Source organism: Lissotriton vulgaris, chromosome 6, assembly GCF_964263255.1.
Source record: "Lissotriton vulgaris chromosome 6, aLisVul1.2, whole genome shotgun sequence".
Lineage (NCBI taxonomy): Eukaryota > Metazoa > Chordata > Amphibia > Caudata > Salamandridae > Lissotriton > Lissotriton vulgaris.
In genome coordinates, this window is record NC_141694.1 from 1,805,015,652 (window position 1) to 1,805,042,684 (window position 27,033).

The window sequence follows — 27,033 nt, forward strand, 5'->3', positions numbered from 1 at the left end:
ATAAACTATAATGACTTGACTAAAAAAACCACCCTTATTCTGAGAAAATGGAACAAACTGCCTTTAAATATGATTAGTAGAATCAATCTTATTAAAATGAAAGTCTTACCAAAATTTGTATACTTATTTCGCTCCATTCCGCTGGCACTAAATAATAAATTTTTCCAAAATCTAGATGGGCTCCTGAGCAGCTTTCTATGGGGTTATAAAAGGGCTAGAAGGCCATTAAAATAAGGAAAAACAATTTAAACAAAGGAGGACTGAATGTCCCAGATTTTAAACTATATTTTTGGTCCTCATTCTTTACCCGCATACGTTCACTACTACATGGAGACAGAACTCTTTTTTTTCACTCTTTTATGCTGAAACAAGATTCCCTGCTTTTTCTGTTCAGAATCAATGACCCGAACTACTACAAAAGGGTAAAATTCAAGACTGCCAGAGATATCGTTAGGATCTGGAATAATATACTAAAATTCTGCAAAACAAATTTCTGTCATCCAAAACTTCCTCTGTGGGGTAACCCAGGTCTTCCATCTATCTTTACAGACCCTACCACTAACAGCTGGTCATCTTTTGGGATTAAGACTTTGGAGGATCTATACGGCTCACAGGGGTTTTTAGAATTTAATACACTTAAGCAGCTATATGACCTACCGGAAACCTCAAGGTTTAAATACATGCAGATTCATGACTATTTGATCAATAATAAAAAGATACTAAATATTTTTGATTGCAATATCTGGACATGTCTATATTCAAAGAAGAATAAATCAGCTATTAGCGAATCCTATAAAATACTCAGTCTCTTCAGAACTAACGATAGTGATAAACTGGCGGCAAAATGGAGTACCCAGTTAAACCTAAATATCACTCCTAACCAGATAGAGCATTCCCTTACCAATATAAATAATCTCGTACGATCATCTAGCCTTCGGCTACAACAATACAGAACGACATGCATGTTATATTATACACGGGAAAGAATCACCAAATGGTCATCCAACCCCTCTTTTAGCAGCCGCACCAAATGCCCTAAGTGCTCGCTGGAAGCAGCTAATTTGGCTCATATTTTGTACTCCTGCCCCAAACGTAAGAACTTTTGGGGCGATATATTGAGCGTATTGAGATTAAAAAATATTTCGTATCCCATCATTACGGCTGCTTCGGTCCTACTGGACCTTAACACCTCTTTATCCTGACATTCATCTCTAATTACCATACTTCTTTGATGCGCTAAACTTACTCTGGCTAGGGCTTGGATAGACCCAGAACCACCGACGGTTTGGAAGTGGTGGAGTGTAGTAACAGAATTATACGCTATGGAGCTAGCATTAGCAAATCTCAGGGGAACACGCTCATTGATTAAGCTTAATAGAATTTGGGGCACTTTTCTAGATTAAAAACTTTACATTGTTATAATTTTGTATGATTCTTAAGCCTTCTCGGTTTAATTTTACAAAGGGAACTTCTTTTTTTTACTGTGTTTAATCTTATAATTACTTTGTCTCTTGCAGTTATAAGTTACTGGTTTTTAATATGTACTTTTTTTTCTCTTTTTTATGTACTCGCCTATGAACTTTTGCTGTCTTTCGCTTTATTTTTTTCTTCCTGCACATTAAATAAAAAATTTAAAAATATATATATATATATATAATTGTAACAAAATAGTTACTGGGTATATGTATATTTTCTGTTGTAGCCCTGAGGAAGTTGAAGGGTGATGACCCTAAGACGAAACACGTGTTGGCTACAGCTTTGACTACTAACAAGTTGTGATTGTAACAAACTACAGTGTTAACAATTGTAAATCATCTGGATTTGGTAACCAAGACATATGTGATGACCGTTTGAAAATAAAGAAGGAAAACTGGACTATCATATGTTTCAAACTTTCGAATATTTTATTACTTGCTCAGGATTAGGACTGATCATTGATTTGGTTTTGGAACTTTGCAGCCCAAAATACTTGGGGACGTGGGTGGCCGTTTCCCCTTTTTCCTTTGAACATTCTACAGATTTTCTAAATCGCTAATTGTTCTGATGGTTATGCGCAGATTCTAACCCAGCCACACTCCTTACCTTGTTGTTACATGGATAAGCAAGTGCAGGAATTTGTGGATGAATGTGAGAGTTGTTTTCAATCCAATAAGCATTGGAGGACTACGGAGTCTCCTTTGATACTGACTCCTTTTCATGAGTACCCTAGGCTTAAGTTAGCCTTAGATTTTTCAGAACCTATTTCTAAACTACCGGAGGAAACAAAATATATAATTGTTTTAGAAGATTACTTTTAAAAGTGACTTTGTCACAAATTTGTTGGAGAAGTTAATACCCAAGTAGCTATTGATTTTCTTGAGGACGTTTTTGCATCAGAAGGCAATCCACTAGAGTTAATCACAGATAACTGGGTGCAATTAGTATCTAAAAAAATGGAAACATTTCTTAAAGACAGAAGGATCAAACATTTACAGCCCTAATGTCAATGGAGCTGTTCAGAGAGTATATAGAATACTTAAAGAAGGGATTCACAAGGCTATCACTTCTAATGTAGACATGTAGAAGTTTTTAAGATATAAAATGTGGACCTATCACAACACACCTCACACTGTCAGTGGAAGATCTCCTTTTTCATTGCTGAGAGGTAGGGAGGCTCTTACAGGTTTACTACACACACAGTTTGATGATAAAGTACCTACAAGAGTGATGCAAGAAAGGTTAATGGATGAAGAGTTGAGATGTAAAGTAGAAAGTTCACAGAACACAATGAGAAAAAGCCACGATCAAACACATTGTTTGAATAATATCAAAATGAATGTAGGGAACTGGGTGATGTCACGTAACATGAGGCCTAAAAGGTCAAAGGTGGATTTTCATTTTAATGGACCATTTAAGGTGTCTAAAGTGGCTCGTACCTCCGTTTTGTTAGAATACAATCGCTGGTGGTCAATAAAGAACCTAGGTGGTGATTAGGATGGCCTAGCAGTAACTTGACCGGCTGCCTGCCATGCAGCGGTCCGCCACACCAATTATAATGTGACCGGCACCGCGGCAGTTGCATCAGGCATTTTAAAATTTTTACGAAATGGTAAAATGCCATGTTGTGCATTGCCATGAGCAACGTGGCAGGCACTGCGCGGTGCCTGCCACCTTGTGCATGATAATGTAGGGGGGGTACCATTGGTACCCCCAAGTGAAGCCCCCCTCCTTCTTACCCCCCAGGGGCCCCCAAAGCAAATCTCCACCAGCTTTTCCATGGCAGCATCGCTAACATGGAAAGACCTTTAAATCCAAGCATCTTAATATGGATGGCGGTGCCTGCTAGGCATCGCCACCGTAAATGAGCCCTAGCTCTCCCCAGCTGGCAATCAAAACAATTGCCGACCGGCTGAAAAGCAGCAGATGGACTTTCCGTCCTCCACGTTACCTACCACCATTGTAATTCGGCAGGTTACAATGGCAGGTGGCTCGCCACCGCTCGACCATTGTAATTAGCCCCTTAGTTCCTTTAGAAGATTTTCAAAAGAGCATTCTTATGAAAAGGTTAAACATCCCTAAAAGTAATAATTTTTTTCCAGTAGAGATGTTTCTAGAATGATTTTTCTACACAGGAGAATCTTCTTGGGGTTCCAGTAAATAATGTTGGTGCATCTCCTCCATAAGAATGATCTGCTGCAGTTTCTTATGATGAAGAATTTGCTGAGGTTTTGAGATTATCACTACCAGATCTGGTTGTGTTTGAAATCAACCAGGTTATTTACTTGATTATGATGTATAATATATGGAACGTTATGAAGTGTATCCCATATACTTGTTATCATGATCATTATGTAAGTTGTTTTTTGTTTTTTTTTCTCTTTATTTTCATTTTTTTTCTCTGTCCATGTTTATTTTTTTATTTTCTTTGTTGTAAAGGGGGGGGGATGTTGTGTCCTCATTTTATGGTATGTTTCTTTGTGGAATACGAAGCTCAAGGGTTCTTAGCGTAACTCAGGGATTCCAGTTATGGGGGTTCGAGGGTTGACAGTCAGAGAGATGCTGGCCCGTGTGAACCCTGAACCTAAATAAAGAGATTTCATATTACCAGGAAAATGTATTTATTTATTTATTTAGACTTTTTTTATAGCGCAAACAAGACCCTTGCGGATATCAGAGCGCTTTACAGGGCAAATATAGGATGACAAATACATATAAAACATAGAGTTATGCGCGTACAGTACTGATAATTATTCAAAATAAGCATATATCTACAGGAATGTACAAGTAACAGTTCAAGTGAATTTACACATGAGTAACTCATTACACACTGCTTTTTCCACTCCTGTATTTACTGTTTTATAACCTAATTCACAGATCAGTCAAAATGTGTTCTGGTGCATTACAACATGAATGCATGCCTTGTGAATTCACAACACATTCACACAGTTGGAATGCTTTTCTTTCAGAACTCCATTTCAAAATGACTGCCAATGTGTGAGCATGTGTTGTGCCATAGCAGCATCCATCTTGAAATCAGCTTTTCTGGTAAAGACAAAACATTTCAAAATGACTGCCAATGTGTGAGCATGTGTTGTGCCATAGCAGCATCCATCTTGAAATCAGATTTTCTCATAAAGACAAAACATTTTAAAATGGCTGCTAATGGACCTATGTGTGAATTTTGTGTTTTTATAATGTTTTTTACTATGTTTAACAAACACGCTTTTTTCAGAGATTGTTGCTCTAAGCTACTGCTACATCGAAGCAGTTCGAAAACATGTATTTTAGCTTTTGGCATTCACTTTAAATTTGTATATATGTGCTTGATTCTTTACCTAAATTTACAGTGCATTAAATACAGTTAAGCAATGTCAAGTCCAGGTCTATTGCTGATTCTGAGTGACCTCTGGTCCCTCTGTGATTTAATGCTTGTGTAGTGTGCCTGGAGCTGAAGACGGTGTTGGAATTTCAACTGCTTATAGTTGATCTCTGATTCTTAGTGACATCTGATTCTTGGATGTTTCTGTTAAGCCTGCTGTTTTGGTCTAGGATATCTAGGTTACTATGTTTAAATTACAGAGTCTAGGTGGCCTATGCTCTCCAAGAGTTGTTGAAAACCCTGCTGTGTTTGTCTGGTATTTCCAGATAATTTTAGTTAAATTGCTGAGTCTGAGTGGCCTCCGATCCCTGTGTGTTGTTGCAAAGCCTGTTCTGTTTGTTTAGTATATGTAGGATGTTATATTTAGATGACTAATTTTTAGTGTCCTCTTGTCCCTGGAAATTGTAAATCCTGTTGTGTTTGTTAGGATATCTAGGTTATTATATTCAAATTTTCAATTCTCAGGAGCCTCTTTTACGCGGTTATTGTTCTATAGCCTGTTGAGTATATCTTGGGATGAACCGTCTACTTTGATAATTTCTTAAGTATTGATTCCTAATGGAGTTCAAATAAATTTGAAGCCCACACTTATGCCCTTCCCTCCTGTTTCACAGGGGTGTAATAAGTAGGTCCACCCGCAGTCTGACAGTTTCAATGGGCAAGAAGTATTACCTCTCTTATATTTGGACTTCTCCAGGTTCAGAATTGTAATTACTACAGGTTGTGGCAGACTAAGGAAAGGTTGTAGAAAACCTGAGCTATTCCTACACAAAGGAACACCAAGTTACACCAAGGCTTTCATGCTACATTTATGACACAACCCTGCAGTGGATTCAAGATGCAGATAACTGTTGGAATTGTTTGGATACATGCTTTGTCTGTAGTGTAAGGAAGATCTCTGCTCTGGGTTGGTTTTGAACAGATGTGTTTTGTTTCTTATGTAATTTCTAAATTTGTTTGGCTAAGCTATAACTAATACATTGGCTGGATTGTCCAGATCCTGCTCATACAGCAGCATCTACCTGAGTCACGTTGGTTATTCACACATTCTTTGTAATGTTACAAGAACTCAAACAAATACACTTTCTCATCTGAGCGACTCACTGGACCCTGGTCTTGGCCACCGTGAGACAAAGGTTTATGCCCTGGGGCATAAGTCACTCTTAAGGCTACACAACATGTTTTCTAAATAATTTAGAGGTGATTTTCAGTCAATGAAAATATGACACTGCCATGAAAGTGTGATTTTGTTTATGAAAAAAAAAGTAATTGTCCCATTTCCCATGGTGTGGGGGTCAACAAAATGTTTTTATTTTCTCTGACCGCCACGTTTTTGATGGCAATATATGAAAGGAAAAACTGGGCATTTGTCTGCCTACTGTAAATAGAGCAGGCAGACAAATGGCAAAATCTCTCATGGCCCTTATGCCAGCGATCATCAGAGGTGTATTTCAGCCACATAGGTAGAGTAGTCTCCATTGCACTTGAGCCTTCACCAGCCTGCCTGGATTCGATGAAGGAATCCAGCTCCACGGGATGTAGCTTAGCAGCAGTTATAGCATTCCGCCCGATTCTTCCTATAACCGGAACCTCAGTTTTATTGGCGTGCTCGTTGCAGGTGAGATTAGGGTCACTGTGAATAACATGACCGCTGCTCTTCTGGGAGCGATCTAGCGGGACTAGTTACACCCAGGTGGAGGGTGGGCCAGTTTCTCTTGTGCCACCCCCCTTGGAAGCAGCTGTGGAAAGGCTCAGAATTGCAGGGGCGCTGGTTCTGGGGTCATTGCCTTGCGCAACTAAGCAAGGGGATCTCACGATCTGACCCGCAGTGTTGGGAACCTGCTGCTTTCACAACAGAAAAAGGTGCGTGATCAACGCCAGGCCCCGTTGGCGTCTGCCAGCACAGTCCTCGGCTTTTGCTTAGCCCAGCTGCTGGGGGTCCTATCCAGACTTCCCATATCTCTCTCCCCTTAGTGCTCACCAGAGCCCCGCAGCCAACATTACATATGCTTGGTCACTGTGCACACTAAATACCAGGGCCCAGTGACAATGGCGGAAGGGGTTGGCTCCAGTCAGCTCGATCATGGTAGCTGGAAGCCAGTCTTGGCCTGGGGTTGATTTTACCTTCTTTCCTTTCCATTTGCTTTGAAAAAACTCATCAAGATGGCCACAGTTACCAGCCCATAGGGAACAGGCTCATGAGGATCCGCATAGGTGGTCATAGAAATTAAAAGAGCACCTGGTTCATCTTTCACTGGCATTAAAAGGAAAGTGGGACTACTCTATGTTCATTCTAATACTCCATTGAGGAAAACCTGTAGGTCTTATCATCTGACTCATCCCATACTATAAAGGGGTTCTGTCTCTATCCTATTTGCAATCTAATACATCTAAGAGGAAAACTTGCAGGTTCTATGTTCTGGTTCATCCTAATGATCTATAACATATATATAATGGGGCTCGGCCTCTGTTCTTACTGGCCTGATTGTCTCTCTCTGACCCTTACATAGCAGTTCACTTTGGCACCTAGGTCCATTACCAGTTGGTCTTTTATTTATCAAAAAACAACAACAAAAAAACTAGGATCCCGTAATTTTGCTCCAATCCTCACAGCGTCACACCTTGGCAATAAGTCTTGTTCCCAGAGGCCCTAACTGCTTCACTGGTATTTACCCACCTAACTTCTCCGAAAATGCGGCCAAAAAACACAAACACTGGTTACTCTAAACCTGCCCCAGGACATTACTCTCAGATGTTTACTTTTGTGTCAATAAGGGTAAACTATCTACTGACCTCATCTTCTACTCCAGAAAATGAGCTTGTTGGAGGTCTGTCTTCCGCTTCGTATATCGGGTACCAGGAAAACTCCCATGGGCCCAATCTTTCAGCCTCAGCCTCGCCCTTTTCAATGTGCATGCCACCATCACCCTCTACAACAACGTTATTATCCTAATTAAAGCATCCAATTACAACGTAGCTAAGATGGATAATATTTTCCCTATTCTCAAAAAGCAGCGATCTCCAAGTCCAATCTTTCCAGCTTAATACATCCTACAACACACAATATCACTCTCATACCCACAACTGCAACTGGGAGGTCCTCAACCACTCATATATCTCCTCACCACCTATGTGATATCGGATCCTCTCAATCCCCTGAGTAAGATTTGCCAGACCCCTCACGCTCCACTCGACCATAGACTCAGGTGGCTAATGGCTCTACATCAACATATTCTTCCTTTATCACTAATGGGTCACACCACCATGATCCCAGTGGCAGGTTAGCCCCTCACTCTCCACTGCCCTTTCTCTCTCCTGGTGATCTCCTTTGCACAATACTGCCAAACATGCCACCATCTCAAACAGGCTCTAGGCTCTTGCCCTCCACTGTTTCTAATCAATCCATTCCATCCCATCCCCCTTTACCCACCTCCTATCCTTTATATGCAGCTCACCCCATCACTGCCCTAGCCTCTCTCCATGGTACTGGTACTACACAAGACACCATTGAAATACTGGCTCCCCCGACCTCTCCATTGCCGCTTTTGACCCACCAGATGTCCCTCGAGGTATCACATCTCTGGCGGAACTATCCACACAACCACTATCCTATATCCAACACTCAGACCTGGCTGCACACCTTGTAGAGATCTCTATCCACCTGCGCCTACTAACGGATGAATTTCATGAACTGAAAGCCCTCTCTATCCATCACCTTCCCCTGCTCAGAATGCTATGAGCAGTAGGGAACCTACCCTTGAGCCTCATAGGCACAACCCATGTATCAGACATGAGTTCCTCTAACCTTACCTCAAAAAACGTTACCCCTCCCCAGTGGCCTATCCCACCCCAGAAGAATGAAGACCAAGCTATCAAACAGTGATATTGATGGCATCATGCAAGGCCCCTCTGGGCCCAATCCAAGCAATCCATGCCAACCCGAACAGGAAACCCTCCAACATCCTAAGAGTAATAAACAATGACAACTTCAAGCAAGTGAACATCATGCAGACTCCAACCGCCCATGCAGCTCTCCACTTGAAATGCGTACTACTCAACTGCAGATCAGCGAGTAAACATGCAGCCGATATCTTTGACCTCATTCAAACCAATGAGCTAAATATCATTATCCTCCCGGAAACCTGGCTAAATGGCTCGTCCGACCATATCCTTGACCTTCAAGTCCCACCTAGCCATGACATAATTTGATTGGACAGATCTATAAAACAGGGTTGTGGATTAGCCTGCATTTACTGAAATACTCTCGCGGTCAAATCTTACTGGCTTATCACATCCTACAACACACAATGTCACTCTCACACCCACCACTGCACCTGGGAGGCCCTCAACTCTTCATAACTCTCCTCACCTCCTATGTGATATCGGATCTTCTCAATCCCCTGAGTTAGTTTTGGCAGACCCCTCATGCTCTACTCGACCATAGACTCAGCTGGCTAATAGCTCTACACTGACATATACTTCCCTGATCATTAGGCGGTCACACCACGAACCCAGTGGCAGGTTATCCCCTCACCACTCTCTACTGCCCTTTTTCTCTCCTGGTGATCGCCTTTGCATGATACTGCCAAACACGCCACCATCTCAACCGAGCTCCAGGCTCTTGCCCTCCATGGTTTCTATCCAATCCATTCCATCCCCCCCCCTTCACCAACCTCCCATCCTTTATATGTTGCTCACCCCACCACTTCCCTATCCTCTCTCCATGAGAACTGGCACAACACAAGACATCACTGAATCACTGGCTCCCCCTGACCCTTCCATTGCCACTTTTGACCCACTAGATCTCCCTCTGGCGGAACTATCCACACAACCACTAAACTTTATCCAACATTCAGACTTGGCTGCATTCTTAGAAGTGATCTCTCTACACCTGCGCCTACATATGGATGAATTTCATGAACTGAAAGCTCTCTCTTTTGATCACCTCCCCCTGCTCAGAATGCTATGCACACTAGGGTGCCTGCCCTTGAGACTCACCGGCGCAACCCCTGTCTCAGACATGAGTCCCTCTCACCTAACCTCAAAAACTTTACCACTCCCCAATGCACCCCTTCCACCTCAGAAGAATGAAGACCAAGCTATCGAACAGTGATATTGATGTTATTCTCCTCTCTTATGCCATCCCATTAAACCTCGTCAAATCCCCTCTGGCATCATGCAAGGCCCCTCTGGGTTTAATCCACGCCCTTCCTGCCAACTCGAACAGGGAACCCTCCCACAACTTTAGAGTTATAATTAATGACAACATCAAGCAAGTGAACATTATCCAGACTCCGACCATCCATGCACCTCTCCAATTGAAATGCGTACTACTCAACGGCAGATCAGCGAGTAAACACGCAGCCGATATCTTTGACCTCATTCAAAACAATGAGCTGGATATCATCATCCTCATGGAAACCTGGCTAAATGGCTCACCCACCCCCTATCCTTGACCTTTAGTCCTACCTAGCTATGACATCATTCGATAGGACAGATTTATAAAACAGGGTGAAGGATTAGCCTGAATACACTGAAATACAGTATCAGTCTCACATTCTGATTCCTCCACTCTAAACTCCTGAGAGTACATATACATCAACATCTCTAGCAATCAGCCCCCAGTATGCAAATTACACACATTCTACCACCCCACTGGAGACAACCTTTTCTTCATTGAACAATTAACGGAAATCATCTCTTCTAATTATAACACCCTAGTTTCCCAAATCTTCCTAGAAGATTCCAACCTTCACTGGTCTAACCCAAACAATAAAGCTGTAAACCGTCTAAAATCCTTCCCATTGAAGCACAAGCTGGCACAATATTGCAATATTGCGAGAGTCCAACCCATAACAAAGGTGAAACTCTGAATCACATCATCTCCAAAGGAAAAACCATCTCAATAGATGCCATATCCCTTGTGATTGGTGTGACCATTACTGCATCTTCTTCCTAATTAACAAGGAGGTGTCCCCGAAGTAACCCCTCTACAACAAAAAAGTGCCTCCTTCAAAATCTCCAAACCTTAGTTTAAGGACAACCTAAACGCTGAACGCCATAACCTAAGGGTAGCTGAAAGATCCTGGAGAATCAGAATCCTCCACTGGACAACTAATTCAAATTCGATCTGACAGTAACACTTATAACAAAAAGATCAGAGCTGCAAAGGCTGAATTGGTCTAAACCCAACTCAATCAAACCAAGAAATCACCCCAAGAAACTGTTTTAAATTGTTAAGCAACAATTGTGCAAGACACCCAACAGTTCTGACCATGGCGACGGCCTTCTATCATGCGACGATTTGACAGCCTTCTTCACAGAGGAAAAAATAAGCATCTATATCGACCTGGAAGAAAAAAGGGTTATTGTCCCAACATCCAGGAGGGCTGCTCCTCCAGCTCACCATGAGTGGACCATTCCTTCTAATATTTACACCAAGATCAACGCCTCTTGGATCTCCTTTACTCCCCTCAGCAAAAGAGACATAATTAACACTCTGCGGGTGACCAACCCATCTAATCATTTCATTGACCCGCTGCCACCACCCATCTTCAAAGATATCAAGGATACCATCCTCCCCCATGGACTTAGGTTGTCAATACCTCACTTTTGCAAGGCACCATCCCTGATTGCCTAAAAGTAGAGCAGGTCTCCCCCATTTTAAAAAAACCTAATGCAGGCAGATCTGATCTCAATAATTTCCGGCCTATCTCCACCATCTCCAGGCTGGCTAAACTGCTGGAAAAATGCTTACAGATGAAACTTTGTGCACACATGGATTATTTCCAACTTCTGGACCAACATCAGAAGAGGTCACAGCATGGAATCTGCTCTCACTCACATTATGAATGGCATCTTGAAAATGCTGGACCAAAATCAAGCATGCCTCCTGATTCTCCTTGAACTTTCTTCAGCTTTTGACACTGTTAACCACTACAATCTCTTATCCATCCTTGATCTCGAGATGGGCTTTTCAGGTCAAGGTACTGCATTGGTTTACTTCTTTACTCCATAATAGGTCACAAAAAGTAAAGTTAAATCAATCCCTATCCCAAACCTCCTCAGTTTCTATGGGTGTTCCACAAGCATTTTCACTATCACTGATACTCTTGAATATATTCCTAGAACCTTTGGCAAACACTCTGAACTCCGCGAACATTCTCTTCTATATGTATGCGGATGACACTCAACTTTTTCTGAAAATCACCTCCCCTGAAGACTTCACCTCACTAAACTCTACCCTTATGGATACTCAAAACTGGCTAACTGACAACCACCTCAACACCTTCAAAACAGAATTCCTTGTCATCACTCTGCCTAATCACACCCCCAAGATCGACCACTGGCTGAAACGTCTTACGGCCTTCAACAGCACTCCCCACATTACCGATTCTGAAATATCCCTCGGAATAACACTTACTAAGCACTTGAACATGAGGAAACAGAGATGCCAGTCCTCAAGGACTTAGACAATGGGCTTGTGACAACCACTTAACTTATTTTGTCCCTCTATATTCTGTACACGATATTAATGTATCTCGATATTCCTAGCCTCGAAATTCCGTAGTACAATACTTTCAGAAAATGCTGCAGAAAAATCTTATTTTCAGAAGAGCAACATAAATCTAGCCTTCCAGTGTCTAGGAGAGAAAACAGGTGTTTCCCAGAGAGCACTGTGGAGGGAAAGTCCAACAGAGATGCCAGTGCTCAAGGACTTAGACAATGGGCTTGTGACAAGGGAAATATAATATGAAGAAAACAATGAAAATGCAGCTTTGTACGTTGCATATATACTCAATAGTTTCTAATAATGGATATTTATATTACCTGTCACCGCTAAATCTACCCCAAGCAGCAGTGTGCAGACAAACGCAGTTGTAGGAGCAGCTTTCATTCCGCAAATAGAAAAAGAAATGTTTAGCCATTTTGATTTCATTGAAACTGGAGAGGAAGCAGAGGGCCACCATGACCATGGAAGAGACTACTGAAACAGAGGACTGGGCGAGGCCAGGTGACAAGAAACTCATTAAATATCCCACCATTTAACATGACAACCTCAGATAACTGAAACATGCTTTCCCCTCTATTTGTTTTCAACGTTTAGGCCCCGCTGGAGTCAGCAGGGTTTGCAGACTTTGAGGAGCAACGTGTTTCAATATAATACAGAGTTATAAGAAACAAAAACAATTTACATTTTCTTATAAACAGAATGTGGCAGAGTTTCATCTGTAAATCACTATTGCTGGTGGGGTAGGAGTCCTCCATATGTTTGTAAAGAAACTAAAGGTGCTTGTATGTTCACTATGCATCTCAATGCTCTGGCAGCAAGTAGTCCATGAAGGGTGTTTTTAGAAGGCTTGTGTGGGGTGCAATTCATGCTGAGTTATGCGCTTCCCATAAGACAGACTTATGGCTTCTCACAATTCGAGGACCCGCTATAATACTTAATTTCTGGTCTGAGTAGTTGAGGTTTTAACTTCAGGTCTCGCTAAGTAATACTCATTCAATTATACATTCTGCGTGCATCAAGGGGGAGCCATTTTAGAGAAGAAACAACAAAGGTGATATGGTCTCCTTTATTTATTGGTTTGAAGCTAGCCAAGACCTTTTGATTTTACAGAAATTATAGCTACTGTCTAACGTCATTGTGAGGGACACTTACTCTGCTCTTTACCACGGAGCACACCCACCATCAAAGAAGTTCCCTCCAGTGCCAGGGACTCTCATGACAATGTATACTTTTGGAGACCCAAAATTATTTTTACTTTTATCCCAAAATTTGTAATAGTGGTGAGTGGCCAGCAGCTCCCCACAACAATAAGTTTGTACAAAAACAAAATAAATTACAAAGCCAAAAGAATTCCAGACCCATAGGCTTTTGTAATGCTTGTCTATGTTTAAAATGAGGTGTGCTACAGAGTGTATGCATACGTCAGGAAGGAAACAAGTCATTGGATCTGATGTGAGCCACAAACTTTTCATTTTAATAAAAATATATTCACCTTAACATACTTATGTACAGAGAATTTTCAGGCAAACATTTTCATCCATTGTTAAGTTGCATGGTCAATCATATGCTTCTTCTGCCCACCATATAACACAGCAGGTGTCTGTGGTTGAGCCCACTTCTGCTGTTGGTTTCCTCATGTGTGAGTGAAGGCATTCCGAAGAACAGTGCAACGGACTGGTAGGTCAATGCGTCACTTTGTAAAAATGTATGTGTATATATACACATTCATTTTCCATTATGCGTGGTCCCAGAGAACACCCTATTTAATCAGAGCAACAGATGTAGACAAGTAAAAAGATTTTACTTTTTAGGATACAACTGACTCAGAGGGAGAAGGCTCCTCGAATCAGTTTGATTTGTATGGCAATAGAAGGAATCAGTAAACTAGGTCCACCCCAACAATCTTTTTTTTAGGGTACAGAAGGAGGAACTATTGCCCCAAATTTCTAACCAACCCAAGGGGCACCTCCAGGACCCAGATCTGTCTCAGAAATATCTACAAACCAGGAGCCAACAATGTTGGAGAAACTAAACACCATACCTGTCTTAAATGATCTATCTGTAAAAAAAATTGATTCTGTGGCAGAGGATCTTTTGACAAAGTAGATCAGCCTAATCCAATTTACCTCCATTGATAGATTTGAATTGATAAAAGATTTGTTGCCTTCTTTTGACGGATTACTCAAAAAAAAGTAATGACCCATGAATCCATGACTGAAGAGAACCAGTCCGGTCTGAAACCAACTTCTAGCTTTATTCCAAGTTTAGATCAGATAGAACCGGAAGTGGAAATCTTTGAAAAGGCAGTTATTTCTAAAATGTTGCAAGTAAATAGATATGTTCCCACCCCCGCCCAATATTTCGCAACAGGAAGATCGAGCCCTTCATTTATTGAAGGACAACTGTAATATTAATATCACACCATGTGACCAAGGTAGGGGTATTGTTATCTTCAACACACAGGAATATAAAACCAAAATTAAAGAGGTCTTTAAGATACCTGAACACTATAGAAAGATCAGAGGAGATCCTGAAATGAGGCTAAAAGAAAAAAAAAGCATGCCATTGTGAAAAGGGCCGTTCTGGAAGGTGTTATTTGTACAAATGAAGCAGAATTCCTTACACCAACCAATACTCCCATACCGGGCATCTATGGGGTCCTAAAACACATAAAAACACTATTAACCTACCTTTGAGTCCCATTGTATCCACCTTAGGAGCAGCCCCAGAACCCTTGTCTAAATACATTGATGTGTCACTTAAACCTTTGGTAAATATCCTATGTCAAAGATACAAGTCATCTTATTTCTAAGATACAAGGCTTGCCCTTTAATGCCCAAAAGGAATTTCTGGTAACTATGGACATAGAGGCGCTACACATGAATGTGTCTCAAACCCAGGCCCTTAAGGTTATTTGCGAGACTGCACGAGGACAACAACAATTTTAAACCATGACTTCATCCAGCCATGTTTGGAGATAGTTCTTAATGAAAACGTGTTTAATTTGATTGCATGTGCGCCTAGCATAGCAAATCTATACATGGATAGCTTTGCGACTAAGTATATCTATAACAAAATTGCCCCATTTTATGAAAACATACCCACTGGTCCAGTTTTATTGATGACATCTTTTTCACGTGGTGCGGCAACGAGGATGATCTAAACTAATTTTGTAAATGGATCAACCTATGTGATATTCATCTGAAATTTGCTGTGAAAACTAGGACAGAGAAGGTGGAATTCCTGGAATATGGATAGAAAACTGTAATCAACAACTTCAAGTTTCCTTATATACTAAACCTACAGCTAGGAATATTCTTCTTCACTTCAGTAGGTTCCATCCTCGCTGTCAAAAACAGTGAATTCCCTTTAGTCAAGTGTTACCACCACAGAGAAATTGCACTAAAATTGCACTAATATTGAGCAATTTTTGAGGCATGTCGAAGTTTTTAAATCTAAACTTTTAGATGGAGGGTATCCCAAAAACCTTTTTCAAGATTCTTTCAAAAGAGCTAGATATTTCAACAGACAGCATTTTTGAGACCAAAAATGAACAAATAGAAGAGAAGTTAGTCTGTGTCACATGGCACTCTAATCTTGATCAGATAAGAAGTTAACTCTCAGTGGCACCTCTTGAACATTAACAATGAAGAGGTCAAATTTGCCTGACCAACTTATGCATTAAAGAAAAATAAAAACCTGCCTAACTTTTTGGTCAATGCCAAATTGGGAGAGAGAGAACGCTTTTTTTCAAAGGTCGATTACTGAGACCCAGTAGGTGTGGCTCACTGGTTAGAGGCGGAAGACCCGGGAGCAGAATTCGGCCGGGACGAGGGTTCAATTCCCGACGTGGCAGGGTCGTGGACTTGGGTCAGCGGACTCGATAATTCTCGCTTCGGTGCCTACTCTAATCAGGGGTCCCACTCGGCAACTCTGGGCATTAGCTTGCCTAATCTCCACAACGGCCCCATCAACGCCAGGGAAGCTTGGCTCCCCCTTGGGGACTCCAAGCAGGGACCATCCCACAGGGAAAGCCAGGATGGGTTCCCCAGCGTTATACAGCACCACGAAACCTACGGGTAGCAGTGCGCTTTACAAGCTCAAACATTAATTAATCCAGTCAAGGGAAATCACAAATGCCACACCTGTGAGAATGCTATAGTATTGGCCTCTGTAACCATTGGAGAAAAACTTTTAGACTGAGAGGCTGGACCAATTGTAGGATCTCAAATAGTGTATATCTCATCCTATGCCCATGCGGACCTGGATACGTTGGAGAAAATGGACGAGAGTGCAGAACGAGAAAAGGAGAGCACAAATCTAATATACACAATTAAAGGGTTTCTGCACCCCTTGTTCAACATTGGTCAGAAATTAATCACTCTGAGAAAGAAATGCGATGGACGTTCATTGAGGAAATTGTACCACATAGAAGAAGGGATGACACTGTTCTTCATAAGAAGAGAGAAGTGTTTTTGATTTTTCTGTTTGATTCCCAGAACGAGAGCCTTAATGAAATCACACCCTGGGAGAATGCTATCAAATGTAACCCAGAATATATTGGTTGCATTTTTGTCCATTGCACGATGCCCCGTTGCTTTGTGTTTTGAGCCCTGTTCAGCATGTGTATTATATGGCTCTTTAATTCTTCTCAGTAACTAACTGTATACAGAGTAAAAATATGTTTTCATTCTACTTGGTCTCCTGTAGTGCGCACCGCTCTTCTACAACATATTTTCTTTATGTACTCTTGGTATACACAGTTTTAGAGTAAGGAGTACTTTGATCATTCATATTGATAAGTTTTTTCTAGCATAAAATCTGTTTTACAGTGGCTATACATATATGCATATCATTATTAATGTTCACCTGATTTTAGACCTACACTGGGAACTATTGTACAGAAAAGAAAAGATTCCATTCAGCTAACTGCTAGGCTCAGTTCATGTTTATCTTTGTACCCTCTTTGTGGATCCATGGGTTGCTTAGCCTGACTTGAGGCACTCATTTAAGCCATGTTCTTTGTTTCTTAGTTGTATCACCTGCTCATATATTCTTGTCATTATAGTAATTCTTTACCTCGGTGAAAATAGTTGATTCTCTGCTTATAGTCTGGTTTTGGAAACCCTATGCATATATTCTGCAGGGAGATTTTTAGGCAAGCTGATTGTCATGACTTTGCCAGAATCAAAGATGCCTTATTAGAATTCTCTGTTACTTGGGTCTTTTCCATTTTTTGTTTTGGTAAATATTATTCTTCGGTTATTTTACATATTGACATTTGATCATTCTAGTATGGTGATTCTCCATCTTGAGAGTGCCTGCATCAGTTATTTTACATTTTGACTTCTGTTTCTTTTAATATGGTGCTTCCCTATCTCAAGAGTGACCGCTTTTTATTTGTATTCATGTGATCATCGTCAATGTCATCATTGAATGCACGTTTTATAAACATGACGGGCTAATTTCTTTCCCTTCCATCCTGAGAGGGCGAGAAACATGTGGAAGGAGTGAGGATGTGCGTATGTTTGCCAACTAAGAATCGGTAAGTAGGGAGGTCTGGGGGTCTATACGGGGCTTTTGACTTAAATTTGAGCTTTGAATAAAAGATCCAGATAAAGGGACCTTTATACATAGGACACTAATAGCTCGACCCATTATCTTCATTTTACATGTGTCATTACATATATTGTTGTGTATATATATTTGGTGATCTTTTGTGGAGAATTTAGGAATATAGTCCCCGTGAGGGATTTTTGTTTACTCCCACATAGAAGCACATTCGAAAGGAACGGTGTTAGAGATGCCATGCCTGTTTTGTTTTTCTTAAAGACACCCGTGTTCATTCTCCATTTGCTGCCATCCTTTTTCCATTGGGTGGGCATTCAAGACATCTTTTACTGAAAAAAACCTATATTCAGATAGCGGGAACATTCTCCATTATGCTAATGATAGTCTTGAGATATATGACTGTACATCATGTCAATGGCTGTGCATCTTCTTATTGAGAATTTTCACAGATTCCTCTTGTGGTTTTATTGCACACTTTGTCCCTTTGATATATACATCTGTTCTTTAGTGCTAGGTCCAGTGCATCATTTTGCCCCTTGGTGCATATCTCATGAATATATCTCATGCATGCGTTGTATTTTTAGATGCGTCTAAGCAATGCGCGTACTACTCGGTAGTGATACTTGGAGTTCTCTGATACCAGTAGGTTCTATTCATCTTGTGATTTATGTCCATTTACGACCATTTCATGTCTGGGTCCATCAACCATTGGATATCAACCTACCTCTTAAGATTGAGTAGCGGATAGAGAAAGCTTTCTTATGAATAATTCCCCTCTGTTGAGGCACCTTATACATTTCCTCACCTTCCTTTTTCCAAACCAGTTAGTAATAAAGGACTCCCCTTGGGACCTATCTGGATTCTGTCACCTCTCTCCAAAAGAGCCACAAGATAGGTCTATTTTTGGGTGTAAGGCTATGTTCACTTGTAGAACATATTTCACCAATTTATTTCTTTTAGATTCTTTTTGGTGAACCTATCATTTTTTCTTTCCCTTTTGTTTCTTTATTTGAATGGTTGCTCACTTTATGGTGTGGTATATGGTAATGTAATACCCTTTATCCTGAACCTCAATATTTAACCAATATATTTAGTTTTAGCATAAGAAATGTGTAGTCCGTATATATACATTCGTCATCTAGACTTTTGTATTTTCTAGATGTGGCTCTGGCTGTACCCCTTGTTCTTTGACGTTCTGGAACTGATAAGTTACTGCCCTGACGAAGGTCGACCTGGATAGCGGGTCCTAACCGAAACGCTCGTTGGTGCGGAGCCAGAAAGCAAGACACAAGAACCATTATATCCAGTTTATGGTCTTGTGAGCCAATTAATTTTTCTTTAACAACAGAGTAAAGATTTTCTGCTCTTGGTTCCTTGTATTGTTTGGTTTCTCTTCTTTTTTAGATTATGTTATTCTGACTGTTTCTGGATGATAAATGAATGAGGTATGCATGAATGTGGTGGGCAAAGAGGAGAGTGGTCAGGGATTAAAACATATTTTGTCTTCCAGAGCGCTATAAATTGTAAATATATGATTATGTATTTCTGGGCTATATTGTAAAGATACCTTATGATAGATCTCTTCTGTATAGGAATCATATGAATTAAACGATTAAAAAAATATTTGTACAAGAAAAAATATTTCTTATGATTAACTTCGAAGTTTAAATTGATGTATTTGATAGTTTATTTTCTTCACTTATTTTTTATAAATGTGTATATATTTTGGCTCCATTATGAATGTGTGGCATATTTCAGGTATGGCAAGATATTCCGCCCTTTAAATAGACTAGGTATGATTTCTGTATTGTTGTTACTTTGATTTCCGGTTTTCCTGCCTTTGGAATTACTTTTACAGGTTCCCTCTTCTTGCTTGTTTTAAATAATTATATTATGCAATGGCAGCTCTCAAAACACTGATTCCAGGAATACAAACTTTAAGGACTTTGGGGCCCTGGACCACACATATACTGGTGACCCCTGTTCAGAACAGCTTTGAATTTTTGATCCAATTTCGCTCTTTCCTGTCCTCTTTGGCCAGGTCACTGACAGTGCACAGGCATAATCTCCAAATTCTAAATTAGTTTACACCTATATTCAGGGATTGTGATATGTATTTTCAATATTGTGGCACAGCAGCAGCTCACTAATATTACTGCAAATAATCTCTGTGGCAACTTTCCCATTTCTCATTTGAGGTCCTGGTTTGATCTAAAAGAAACTTGAGGCCTCATTTATGAGAAATTACGCACTGCTGCATGAAAGCAGCGATGCGTCACTTCTTAGTGCGCACTCCTTGTGACATACCTGATGCGTCATATTTAATGTATGACACATCATGTCGCAAGGAGTTACAGATACGCTAGTATTTCTGACGTATCTGTAAGCGCAAAGTGACGCATTGCTGGAGTGTGTCACAAAGTTACGCAACCCCAGCAATGCGTCCTTTCACATGGGGCAAGCCCCAGGTGAAAGGGCTTGCGTCAGTCTTACGACTGCTGTGAGGAAGGTGCAAGATTTTGACGCAATGGCGTCCTAGAAGTGACGCAGTTCAATCTCATAGATTTCACTGCGTCACTTCTACGAGGCTTTTTATGGGGGAACGCACCCCCTGCATACATTATACCTGATGCAGGTATAATGTAGTGCAGGGGTTTACAAAGTGACGCATCTGCTTCGATGCGTCACTTTGTAAATAGTGTGCAACAGGAGGCATGTTTTACGCCTCCAATGCGTCACAAAAAGTAACGCATCGGAAGCGCAAAAGTGACGCAAGGCCTCATAAAAGAGGCCGTTGGTTTATTCATGTCACATGAAACATAAACACACATTTCTCTGCAAAATGTCTGTAATACTCTCACACATCACCCACATTAAAAATCAATGAAAGGATAACTGGAATTTAAAACAATCTATTTAAGATGTATCAAAGGTCATCAGGGAACTGCACTGCAGAACAGAGCTGGCTGTGTCAGGGGGCCCCTGAAAGGCTGGGCCCCAGGGGCAGAGCCCACTTTGCCCATGCCCTACAGCTACCAGGTCCTTGCTGGTGCTTGCAGCATGCCACATACCGTGCAATCACTGAAACCATGACCCATGTTTGACTGGGTGTTAAAACTATTCAAAGGTGGCTGCCAAACCATGCACATGAAAGCATTGTGGGTGGCTTTGGGTGGAGCAGACAGTCGTTAAGTGGACTTTTGCATGGTCCACTTGATGCCTTCCATGCCTGAAACGTTTCTATTTTAAATGCAGCACCTATCCATTTAAAGGGCCAGGCTACTTTAAAAATCATGGCAGACCTCCATGTTTGTATTCACAGTAATTCGCAAGAGATTGCATTCTGTCATTATTAATAAAACAGATGCTTTTGTTAAGTTCTGTAAACATACATTTTATGATGTGACTAACTAAGGCTTGAGTTAATTTCAGCCACTTACGATTGTTTGGGCCACATTCCAGTCCATTGTTTTCGCCCACTGTGCCCCTCTAGATAGATAGACCTCATAGATATACGTAAATCAGCCTTGGTTATAACCATTGCACTTAGAGGGTCTACTGCACAAAAAACTGTGATGGAAGGGATGCACATTTGTCGGTGTGCAATTTGCAACCATGATTTCGTACAACAGGCCCTAGAGGGTGAATGGGGTGTGACAAAGAGCAAAACACCCCTGTATTTTCAGAGGTGTAGGGGATAGTGTTTACATGTGGAGTACAAAACATACATAACCATGCACATGCACATTTCTGCAATTTTACCTCCTGCAGATTATTCACACTGTAAACCATCTGCAGTGACAAATGCAGAAGACTAAACATACCTCTGGAGACCTACCGTCAGAGGGAGCCCTGGCTTATAGGTGCAATGCTTTGACTCTAGGACCCTTGTATACAGAGGTTACAAGAAAGACACTTCTCCTCCATTCAGATGAGCAAAAACCTAGCCCTAGGCTAGTCAAGAAGTCCAAGCAAGGCTTCCACCTTCAAGGTGCGTTCACAAACCAGAAAGGGGTCCCGCCTGTAGGCAAGAAATCATTTTCCATTACTCCCAGCAGAAGTCCGATGGTAATTGTGTGGCAAACTGAGAAATCCAGTGGTCATATTACAGAAAGTAGACTGCAGACACTACCTTCTGTGTTATGGATCCCAAGCAGGAGTCTCCGTATTGGCCTGGGGGCATGACCCCTTCAAAATGAGGCTCCTTTGCCCTTGATGGTTTTACAGATGCAGGTACAAGTGCAATAGCCATCTGGTGGCTCATGAGTTTTGTGCCACCAAAGAACTGGTGCCCAGTCAATGCATCCCATTGAGGATGCCCCTTGCAGGATCTCATGGGGTCCCAGGGATCTTCCCAGTCACCCTTGCGCTGGGTCCAGTGACGCGCTGCACTGCCTTGAGGAGGGTCCCCGCCTCATCCTCAATGTGCTCCTAGTCCCTATGCATTGAAAGACAGAGTGGCAGTCTCAAGCCTCTGACCCACATCTGACTGCTGCACCTAATGCAACAGAGGTGGAGTTTGCACCTGCAGCTGGGGCAGCACATGTTTATGCTGTTTGGCACACTGATGCTCTCTGCGGTGGGTGTGGAACAATGGGGGTGCTTCTGGCCCAGACATGGATAGGGTGCATTTTAGATAATGTAAACCCAGATGGTATTGCTATTTTATAACCCTAAATGTAAATATAGTCACTACCTCCAGATTTAATACCCAAACCAAATCAGTTCACTAGGTCCATGGGCACTAGGCTTGTTCTGAATAAATAAGCATTGTCATTTCTCACTTCGAGCTACTCTCTTTCCATAAGTGACACCAATGTACCTATTATTTTAGAGTTTTCTGCTTCATAAAGCCCCACACATGTACTGGTGCTTGTAGGATAACTTATTAAGGTATGTAAATGTTGATTATTGTTTAAGCCTACCCAAACTCCAAAAAACTAATCAGCAGATTGAGTCATTACCTGTATTGACGGTGAAGACGAATCTTCTGCAGAAGTCTTTGGTTTCTATTCCTCTTTAAACCTTAACACATGAAGCACACTCGTTTATATACTCCTCGCTGTCCTACACAGAGCCATACCACATCTGCATTGGCATTTTACCATCTATTGCCAGTTAAGACAGATAAAGCATGAAGAAGTTCCTAATTGCGAAATCACTTGCATAGAGGAATTTAATTTAGCAAGACTCAGTGAAATAAAATGTTTTTATCTCGACCTGTCAGCCAGCTACTGATGAATTAAATACGTAAACAATGTTACTCTGAGCCAAGAGTCTGAATGCTGTTACTGTGGGCACAGTAGAAATATAGCAGACAGGGAAATGAAAGCTAAGGCAAAATATAAAGAAGGAGTCAGAGGAAGAGAGGTCCTAGGATTGCAGCACGAGAGCACTATTCATGCATGAACTGGGAAGCAAGAGTAGCTAAAATGTGGCATGTAACATAGTAATGAGCAGCGTGACATTTATTAAAAGATAGGATCCTAATTCACAAAAGTAGTGTCAACGAAAGCACTAGATCACATAGGCACAGTCCCCTGGACTTAGCTGCGACCGGTCGTCTGACCGGCCAAGACCCTTGTGCCCCTGGCTCTAGCGGCGCGAGGCACCAGCCTTGACTCTCTCTTGCTCTCTCTCCCTCTCTTTCTCTCTGTGACTTTGTGCCACTTCTCTCGCTCTTTGAACCTTTTCTCTCATTTATTGTGTCTTTTTCTTTTGCTCTTTTTGCCTTTTCTTGCAGTTTGTGCTATTTCTCTAGCTCCTTTTCCAACTTTTGCAAGATCACTCGCTCTTTGGGAACCTTTGTGACATGTCTCGCCATCTTCTCTGTGCGCAGTCTTCATGAGCCCATTTCCTGTCCTCTCTGCACCCGTCTCTCCTCCCCCACTCCTTATCTGTTTCCTACACCTCTATCCTTCCGTACCATAGTGCATCTCCTTAGCCCCACCCACCACTTCCTGTGCTTGTACCCCTTCACAGGACATATGTACTGTCCGATGTAGCATGGTCACACAGTGTGCGTGCTGCTGGCATGTCGGTGGTGCGCCAAAGTTGAGCCCATCTACACTCATCTGCTCCTGGGCTGGGGCGATCATCAAAAACCATGGCCCACCCCAACTCACCTCTAACCCAACACTCTGCTTTGCACCGTCAACTCCGGACATCACATCACCCTGTGTTGGTGCACCTAATCACACAATACAGAAATAGCTTTCAACTGCACCACTGCTCTTGTAACTCCATCCAAGAACATACCCACACACCCAACCCTTCACGTACACTCACACCTACCAGCAAACATACTTGCACCTCTCACACATCAACACCATTCATGTTGCTTAACACCTGGATGATCAGTAAGCAGCCCACTGAGATTTGGGACCTGACAAACGAAGCTCCGAACCTCCTCCTCCCCAAGAAAACATGAATGACCACAGCTTCAACGTCGGACCCTGCAATTGTTATCCCTGCTGAATACAACATCACTAGGCAAGACGGCCTAAACATGGCTGGATGAGGAATCTCCATCATCTACAAAGACATCTTCAACTGAACCCCCTTCTCCGAAGCCTGGGAAAACTGCATACAACACCTCAAGAATTATAAATCAGAGCAAACTTCACGCTGAGTGGACCCCTAGTCTATCTCCCCTGTGGGTCCATAAGCCAACTATGCTAGCAACATTGCAGACTTCTTCACCCCCTAGTCCGTAAATCGAGTATATTCATCCTCCTAGGGGACCTAAATTCCCATCTAGAAAACCATACTGACCCCAACTCTTCCGCCCTTCTTGTAAGCCTTTCAAACCTGGAACTAATCCAATGCGTCACTGTGCCCACTACGCCACCGGACAGATCCTAGATCCTCTGTTCACATCCTTCATCATCATCACAATCAACACACCGAGACCGGTCACCTGGACAGAAAACAACATAAACAGTTTCAAAATCAACTCCATCAGCACAGACAAACTCCCACAGCAGGCCCAGCACATTGACACTGAAACAGACTTACAGAGGTGGATTGGGAGACCACCTTCCACGAGAGCAACGAAGAATCTATGAGCCTCCTGAACATTTAAATTTTCAGTAAGTTGATCACCAACTGCACTGAAACTCTGGCCTCCAAGAAGCAAAGCCACAGAGGAAAAACTAAAACACAAGCCAGCTGGTACATTGAAGACCTCAAGTGACTCTCCAATGATCTGAAACAGAAAGAGAGAACCAGCAGAGGGGAAGTATAAAAAGACACTTTTAAAGCCACTAGAAGTCTCCCAGTGATGAACAAAGACAACACACCACATGGGACACCATAAACACAGAGGAAACCACGACAACCATGAAGACAATATACTCAAAGAAGGGATCCCATCAGTAGGGCCCTCAACCCTAACCGCAACACCTTCATTAGTATAGCCACCTTTGCGGAACAATAGAAACATCCAGCCATCAACAACCTCCTAAAGAAACCCTCGGTTGACCCGACCAAACTCATAAACTACCAACTGTTAACCTTGTTTCCCTACCCATCCAATCGCAGCACAGAAACTGCTATCTTAGTAGCAATGGAAGATGTCTGGATGACCCTCGAGATGGCGGAAACCTCAGCCCTCATCCTTTTAAACCTATCAGTAGCCTTCAGCACTGTATACTATTCCATTCTGATCTGAACATTCCACGAAGCAGGAAACTAGGGACATTTCCTCAAATGGGTCTCCTCCCTCCTCACCAGAAGAACCCAATCTGTGGCATCCCACAGTGCTCCACACTCAGCCCAAAGCTCCTCTACATCTACATGACTCTTCTGGCTGATGGTATAAGGGACCACATCATAAACATCTTCACATATGACAACCACACATAACTGATACTGTCCCTCTTGGACAATACACCCAACACCAGGACCAAATTCACCACTTGTATGAATGAAGTGTCCACCTGAATGAAATCTAAGTGCCTCAAACTGAATTAGGAAAAGACTGAAGCGGTGATCTTCGGGAAAGTTGCCTCACCTTGGGACTCTACCTGATGCCCCAAGCCTTGCTCACAAGCAAGAAACCTCAGAATCATCATAGTCAACAAATTGGACATGGCTCTCAAGTCTATACAAGAGTCTTGTTGTCCTGCTTCATCAGCATAAGGATGCTGAAGATAAACTTCAAAGAAAATGGTCAACCAAGCCCTGATCACCAGAAGACTGGGTACGGGGACACTGTGTAGACAGGGATAACCAACTAGGTCACAAGAAGACTGCAGAACAATCCAAAACATAGCAGCCAGTCTAGTCCTCGTGCCAGGAATCCTCTGCCCATAACACTAATCTTGTCTGATGTATATATGTTCTTGCCTGAATAAGGGTACTGGTTCACCATGCGGTGCAATATAGGTTCATCATGCCTTGCAATGTAAACAGTATGAAATGATAACTGGCATGATGCTGTATGTATTGAATGAAGGGTAGAAACAAAACTGAACAAAACTGTGATGAATGTTACACTGTGTGAGGAAACATAGTAGGTCCATATGTTTCTACTTTGCACTCCATTGGCAGACAAAAATAGATGCTTGTTATTTTACAAGTTAAATTGTCCTTGTCCTTTTTAGTTTTTAGCACCCCTGAGCATCGCCCTGCACAAGTGCCTAGATCGGTGCCATAAAACCGGTCACGTCCACCGCATGGTCTGGATTATTGCCGAACCTTAAACAGGATACAGGTTGCGCTCCGGATGTTCCTTGTGTGCTGGTTTCAGAGATAGAATGGTGCAGAAGGCTGAAGTTCCCTGCTGCACGTTGAAGCAACAGGTAGGAGAGAGCTGTTATTGAGAACTTGTCTCAGTTCATTTGTTGGTTTTCCTCTCACTCTCTCCGGTTGCCACGAGAGGAGAGGAGTGATACTTTTGCTAAGGGAATGCGCTCTAGACCCGAATGGAGCATTCCTGCCATATGTAGACAAGAAGGCAAACAATACAGTTGGCGTTTAAGTGCTTAATACCAGAGACAATTTCCAGAGGAGATAAACAAGTTGGTATTTTTAATAGCAGAAAACATTTTCCAGAGTTGCATGAATAAACAGTACAGAAAAAGGTGAT

The 27,033-nt window shown here is 41.9% G+C and overlaps 1 long non-coding RNA gene across 1 annotated transcript in view; it reads right to left on the reverse strand.

The window, feature by feature from the left end:
* The window catches only part of LOC147709542 (uncharacterized), a 49,223-nt gene extending 26,260 nt beyond the window's left edge, over nt 1–22,963 (reverse strand). The window contains exons 1-2 of the long non-coding RNA XR_015296704.1: nt 22,907–22,963; nt 12,689–12,748 (exon numbers count right to left, since the gene is read on the reverse strand). This is a non-coding gene — a long non-coding RNA (uncharacterized LOC147709542). The remainder of the gene's footprint in view (nt 1–12,688; nt 12,749–22,906) is intronic.
* Nucleotides 22,964–27,033: the final 4,070 nt, after the last annotated feature.